The following is a 7,355-nucleotide window of genomic DNA, read 5'->3' on the forward strand; positions in this document are numbered from 1 at the left end:
CACGTCAACCCGTGGGGAGGAGGCAGCGTCATGGTGTGGGGAGGCTTCAGTCATCATCACAAGGCCCCTCTACAGGTGCTCCGTCGTGGCACTGACTGCTGTCGTGTACAGGGATGCTGGCTCTTCGCAATCACGTCACACCTCTCTTCCTGGGTCAAACTCAAGGCCAATTAAAGATGGTTGACTGTGATAGAGAATATACTTTGTTGATTGTGAACTACGCAATGTCATTTATTCAGTCAACTGTACGGGGATGGCAGTTAGCAGTAGCCCGCTAGCCGGGACCAGTTTTATTAATATTAAATCGGGTTTGTAGATGTTCTTGTAATTTCATCCCTGATGTACCTGCATCACTTTCCTGACACGACTCGATATAACTGAAAACTGTTTAAAGAAGCAATAAATGTAACACTCACTCACTCATCCCAGAGTATACTAACTTAGCCATAAAATCTGAGGACTTCTTGAAATACTTGCCAACATTTCCCAAAGGAGGCAAAAATTTGCTTGTCATTATGACGTTGTTGTACTTGTTAATGCATACTGTGTTAGATTTCCTAAGGTGGATGTTTTATTGGATACTAGATTCTTACAGTAACAACAACAATAATAATGTTGATGCAATACGAGTTATATTTCCTTCCTGTGATATTGGTAGAACATGTGTAATATGTTCAGTGGCCTGGAGACATGTGTGTCACACATTGAAATGAATGTTGTTTAAGGTTGACAATCATTGCATGATGTCCGTGCCTTGGAGTGCAGTGATAGCTGTATGTGTATGTCAGCAAGATCTTGTAGATATGTATAATGGGGACCAAGTATGGAACAAACTCACATTTTTTAAGTTAATATTATCAACAACATGATTAATCCTCCCTGAGCACATTAGAAGTGCTGGAATTGATATTTGTATACCTGTTCAGGGTTCAATTCAAATATCTGAAATGTTGGAAATTGATCATTATTTATTTAATATTCAGGTTAGGTTATGAGGGAGAGTGTAAGTGGGGGAGGGTGTTTGTAGAGGAAGGGTGCTAGTGGAGGGGAGGGTGTTAGCTGGAAAGGGTGATAGGGGAGGGCTGTGTGTTAGCAGGGAAGGGGTGTTGGTAGGGGAGGGCTGTTGGTAGGGTAGGGGTGTTAGTTGGAAAGAGTGTAACTGCAGGGTAGGGTGTTAGCTGGAAAGGGTGTTAGTGGTGGGGCGTGTGTTAGCAGGGAAGGGGTGTTGGTGGGGGAGGGGTGTTAGTTGGAATGGGTGTAAGTGGAGGGGAGGGTGTTAGCAGGAATGGGTGTTGGTAGCGGAGGGTGTTAGCTGGAAAGGGGTGTTGGTGGGGAGGGGTGTTAGTTGGAAAGGGTGTTAGTGGTGGGTAGGGTGTTAGGCGATATACAAATACACAGGATGAAGTGTTTTCATCAAAATCTAAAATGATGCTTCTTGTGATTACTTTTCTCTTTAAACAAGAAACCAACTATCCAACATATTCCTACTCACCACACTAGTATGTATTCTTAACCTGATGTCACAAAATCTGTATTTGCTGTTTATGATATTAAATGTTAGAAATGTTGATCTGACTTCAGGAAATGATAATCATCAGTGACGGTGTTCTTATTTTGTGTTTACGAATGTTGCAGCATCTGGAGACATATACATCGATGCCCGCTTGTCAGCTTAAACTTAAGTACTAAATAATAGATTTTCAAGATCAACCCTAGGCTATGTTTTATCTGTGTGAATAATCTTGTTGTTATTGGCAACTGTTGTAAATATATCAGTGTTGTCGTGCTGAGCTAGTGTATAATCATGTGTGAATATCATTGTCATTGATACGCGTGGAGGAAAATGACATATCATTATGTACATATCATTGTCATTGATACGTGTGGAGAAAGCGAAAATATCTTATGTACATATCGTTGTCCTGTATTGTGTTTCTACATGCTTCAATGTTTCCTTCTTGAAGGATAGTCCATTTTACATCCCTTTTGTACAAATTTATATGAACATCATATTGTACAGATATAAGTTTTAAATACAAGTTTAAAACAATCAAACAATTTATTTTCTGTAAAGTTATTGATAAAAAAAATAAATACCCAGAAAGATTGTGATGGATTTTTCTTGTTTTTGCACCAAAGTTTACAAGCCTGTCCATCGTGTGACGGTGTCACAATATGCAGTGTACCTGGATCTCCATCTTCACCAGGCAATGGAGGTATCTGACTATGGAAGTCCAGTTTCCACCCTTGCCAAACTAAGCTGGAATTCTGGTGTTACATTTTGGCTGGACTAACGAGTCAATGCAAAGTCCAATCAAAATCATGTCACGAACTAGAGAACAGGTTCATAAACAACAAGGATTTCAAGGTGCAGGTTTTGGTCGACTGCAGGATTTGCAAAGCATGTGTACCGTCTACTCTGCGTCGACAGATATTTTACACATCTTTTCATGTTTTAATCAAGGTGCTCAAGTGATCTGACGCACTTCGCATGCAAACACCCTGTTATTACAACAGAAATGTTGATTATCCATCAGATCGTCCCGACTGGGCGCCATCATTTTGTTTGAAACAAATGAAAGTGAAATGAGACATTGAATCTGATTGGTCAGAAGGAGGGATATAGAAGGGACATAAATCGTAATAGCCATTGTTGGACCTGCGATCGAACCTGGAAATTCCAGCCAACATCAACAAGGGTGGAAACTGGAATGTTACAGTCAGCTACCACCTTTGCCTCGAAGACGCAGGATCTCAGGTTTCCAGGATGCCCAATTTTCCATGATAAAGGGTGCTTGGGGTAGCATGATAGTAAATCAAAGCAACAAAACCCTTTCCATATTCATAAGAAGTCTCTGCTAAAAGCAGAGTAGATTGTACGATTTCAGTTAAATCATGAGCATGTGTTTATGAATCGCTATCAAATACTGATGATACCAGGTGTTTGCGAAGAGGTGAGCGTATCCTGCCTCACCAGTGGCTCCTGTCACAAACACATGCATAGGCAAGTCAAATGTTCACCTGAAAATACATGGGAACATATAGTACAATTGAAAATTGGGAATTGCATTGGACACATGAGTCAAATTTGGAAATGTCTCTGACATAAAACCTTTTGTAATCCTGATAGAAAGAGCAAGCTCGATTGTACATCAAAAGCTGTGAAATATGGATACGAAATGCTGCTGCTGCAATATTGCTCAACATAAAGGTTAAGGTTGACTATTGGAAAGTTGAAGTCAACCCCCTTGTCATACAGTCTTGTTGGACCGCCTCTGTGGTCTAGTAGAAGAGCGTCTGCCTGGAGAGAGGAAGGTCGGGGATGTTCACTCCTGGGCACCTCATACCAAAGTTAAAATATGGTACTTGTTGTTACCCTGCTTGGCGCTCAGCATTACGGGGCTAAAATAAGGAGTGGTCGGCTTTAAGTCAGTTTGCTGTGTCAGAGTGGTGTATTAATGCTAAATCTCAGTGGGATAAAGCATGGTATCTCAGTGGGATAGCACCATAATATTGGTATTAGTAATATTGGCAATAATACAAACAGACACACACACACACACACATGCACACACACACACGTGCATGCGCGCGACTATATATGTGCAGTAATCTTGGACTTAACATTAAACCCAATTTGACCTCACCTCACCTCGCCTCGCCTCCAATCTTATTGGACAGTTTTTTGTCACTCTGAATCTTTATGCCCGGATCTGAATATGGAACAGACAAGGCGGTCTCACTGGTCACCTTTATTTCTAGATGAGGTGGCTAAATATTTGGAAGGGAATTGGCTTCTTGATCGTTTTTGAACTACATTAGCTCATCAATACATCTTAACTTGGCCAAAGTTCTTTGTTTCAACTGTCGATCTGAGCAGAAAACGAATAATTTCTTTGATATCGCTGAACAGATGAAGAGGACGTACAAGAACAACTGATGTTTCTCGTGACGGTCGCGCGGACTGAGACAGATCATACGATGGAAAGATTCAGAGGATGGACCTGAAAGGTAATTATCATTGCAATGGAGAAGTTACAAAAGATTATCAATTTCGTTTTCTTTATTTTTTATAAGTATACTTTGTAAACAAAAGTTCTCCTGAGAATTAATACAGCATGTGTTCATGGAGCGTGGCTAGTTTATGTTGAAATTTAGATATCAAACATCATAGATGACCATCCTGGGCTTTATAGCTGCCAAAGCAAACAACTTTGATAATCTGTGTGCACGTGTGTCTGTTGGCACGAGCGTGCGTGCGTATGTATATATGTATTGCACAAGAGTGAGTGACTATGGTTTTACGCCGCTTTTAGCAATATTCCAGCAATATCACGGCGGGGAACACCAGAAATGGGCTTCACACATTGTACCCATGTCGGGAATCGAACCCGGGTCTTCGGCGTGACGAGCTAACGCTTTAACCACTAGGCTACCCGACCGCCCCGTATTGCACAAGATGTAAGACATTATATTTGGCAATGGTGGATTGTACTTCTTTTCAAAGATTAATGAAACACATGGTAAATAGTAAAAGTAGTTTATTATTATATCTACACCGTTACGTTTTGATTCCCATGTTGAAACGCGAAGGTTAATCCAGAAATCAGTTTGTACAGAAACAAAAGAAATCAGGAAATAACCACGCAACACCAATGAACAATCAAATTACATCGAACACACACATGATTAAGTTGATAAAAGGCAAAACAAAGGCAATATATACATAACTGCAAAAGAAACACAAGTTAAGGTTTTTTTGTGAAAGCCGAATTGAAATGTATGTAATAGATTGTTTTTTTACACATGCAGCGCAAATCACATGCAGATATACCGTGCATTTTACCCCTTGTCCATCCTTTATAAGCCACTATATAAAAAAGCACTAAGCATTTCACACTCGACTTTGACAAAGTACAGGATACATAGTTCGATTAACTAGTGAGTGAGTGAGTATAATTTACGCCGCTTTTAGCAGTATTCCAGCAATATCACGGCGGGGGACACCAGAAATGGGCTTCACACATTGTACCCATGTCGGGAATCGAACTCGGGTCTTCGGCGTGGCGTGCGAACGCTTTAACCACTAGGCTCCCCGACCGCCTGTTGGATTAACTAACTCCAGAGAGTCGTTGCCATTGAGATGCCACAGGCCGGATCAACGTCATATGCGATGCCGAGGCACTTTGGATGTCATGTGTCTACCATCACCAGATTGATCGCAAGGCATCAACAGACAGGCAGTGTCCATAGCTGGCCTCGATCTGGACAGCCAAGGGTCACAACTCCAGGGCAGGACCGTTACATCCGGGTGACACATCTGCGTGAAAGACAGCCACGGGCAACACAGACAGCTGCAGCCACTCCAGTCCCCGTTCCACAAAGCGATCTTAGTGCTAAGTTGGTCGTAACTCCTATACTGTATCATAGGCTTACGATCAACGTTGCACTAAGATCGCTTTGTGGAACGGCGCCCTGAGTAGGACCGTTAAATCCGGGTGACACATCTGCGTGACCGACGACCAAGAGCAACAGAGACAGCTGCAACCACTCCATGTCCACGTCATCCCGCGGGGAGGAGGAAGCATCATGGTGTGGGGAGGCTTCAGTTACCATCACAGTTCTCAGGTCTTTATACCAAACAATTAGCATATCGCTGAAACTAAATTTGTTTTCTATACAAATGAATGTCATGTATTGCGTATTGCTTAGATATGGCTGGAGCAGTTAATACTGCCGTTTAAACAGTTTTAATTATATGCATTTTGTTGATCAATAGAGGGATATTAGTGGCTGTCATTTAGCTTACTACATACAGGACTCTAGTCTTGTCCAAACGCCATCTATCATTATAACATGGAGCACCATATGTTAGGAAGAGACACAAATGAAAAATGAAATAAACACAGACAATTGTTTAACAACAAATACATGAAGTAAATCTTAAAATATCACACTAAAAATACCTGTTACATTACAATTTCTCTAAAGCTGTACTCCACATTCACGTCTAACCTAAAACAGCATTTTGTCGTACAATAACTTATCCTAGATTTAGACACAGACTATGAATTAAATAATCATCGGTGGTGTAATCTGATCAATTCGCATGGTCCTTTGCAAATGTTGGACGATGGTAGTCAGTCAAGGATTATGAACAATGAATGCCAAATAAATTCTCAACCAACTTCTTAAAGATTCTTTCTTTCTTCTTTCTTTGGAACATTCCCAGACAGATGCCCCAAAATGCAATCATGTATATGTTGCATAACGCTGCACTCATCAATATTCCAGCTATATGACGGCGGTCTGTAAATAAACCAGTCTGGACCAGATAATCCAGTGATTGACATCATGAGCATCGATCCACGCAAGTGGGATACGCTGAAATGCATCTGGAAATCAAGCCTGTATTCTTGGCCGTTTTTGACAGATTCGAGTCGGCCCCTCTGTGGGTCAGCGGTTGCTCTTTCGTAGGCGACCTAATCGTTTACTAAGCACCGTGACAATATATATGTAATGTTGTGGATGATATAGTTTTGAAACTATTATTAAAGGCTCATTAAGTACTGAATTGATTCATCTGTCGTTGGATATAGAACTTTCGACTTTGGTGAAGCGCCATGGTTTGGGTACAATGGTTTGAAATGGATTGCCGATCTGAATTGTGAAAACACCGATACTAGCGTTCTTTTAAAATTTGGAGCCGAAATGAATTGAAGTGAAATGAAACATTGAACTTCAGCAACTTAAGAAGAAAACGTGACGTGGGCACCCATAAAAACATCATCAAGCCCACCACTCACTTTGACGCAGAAACTATGACGTCACAGTTGGCTGTCAAAAAGTTCCAAAATTCAAGGAAATCTTAGGTCTCAAACGACACTGTCTTTGTTGATTAATTTTCTGCATTGATAGAAAGTTGGTTGCAAAATATATCCTTGGAACAACACGGTCATCAACGTAAAAATGATAAGACTTTATACACATAATGTAAAGATCTTAGCAACGTGGTGCTTCTTCTAGTTGGTACGGTCGTAATTTAGCCTCGGAACTTCTTATAATAGTCGTCAAGGTGCCACATGTTAAAAAGAACTAATCATCAAATATCAAATATGTCTATTCTTCAAATGCGGTATTTCCTGAATACATTACTGTCGTACAGTGAGTGGGTATCGTTTTACTCCGTTTTTAGCAATGTAGCGGAGGGGCACATCAGAATTTACCAGGACTTCACACATTGTGCCCATGTGGGGAATCGGACCCGGGTCTTCGGCGTGACGAGCGAACGCATTAACCACTTGGCTTCCCCACCGCCCCACTGTCGTACAGAGATGGAGGAGTTGGAAGGAGAG

The sequence above is a fragment of the Haliotis cracherodii genome, unplaced genomic scaffold, assembly GCF_022045235.1.
Source record: "Haliotis cracherodii isolate W230 unplaced genomic scaffold, xgHalCrac1.p SCAF_13, whole genome shotgun sequence".
NCBI classification, from domain to species: domain Eukaryota; kingdom Metazoa; phylum Mollusca; class Gastropoda; order Lepetellida; family Haliotidae; genus Haliotis; species Haliotis cracherodii.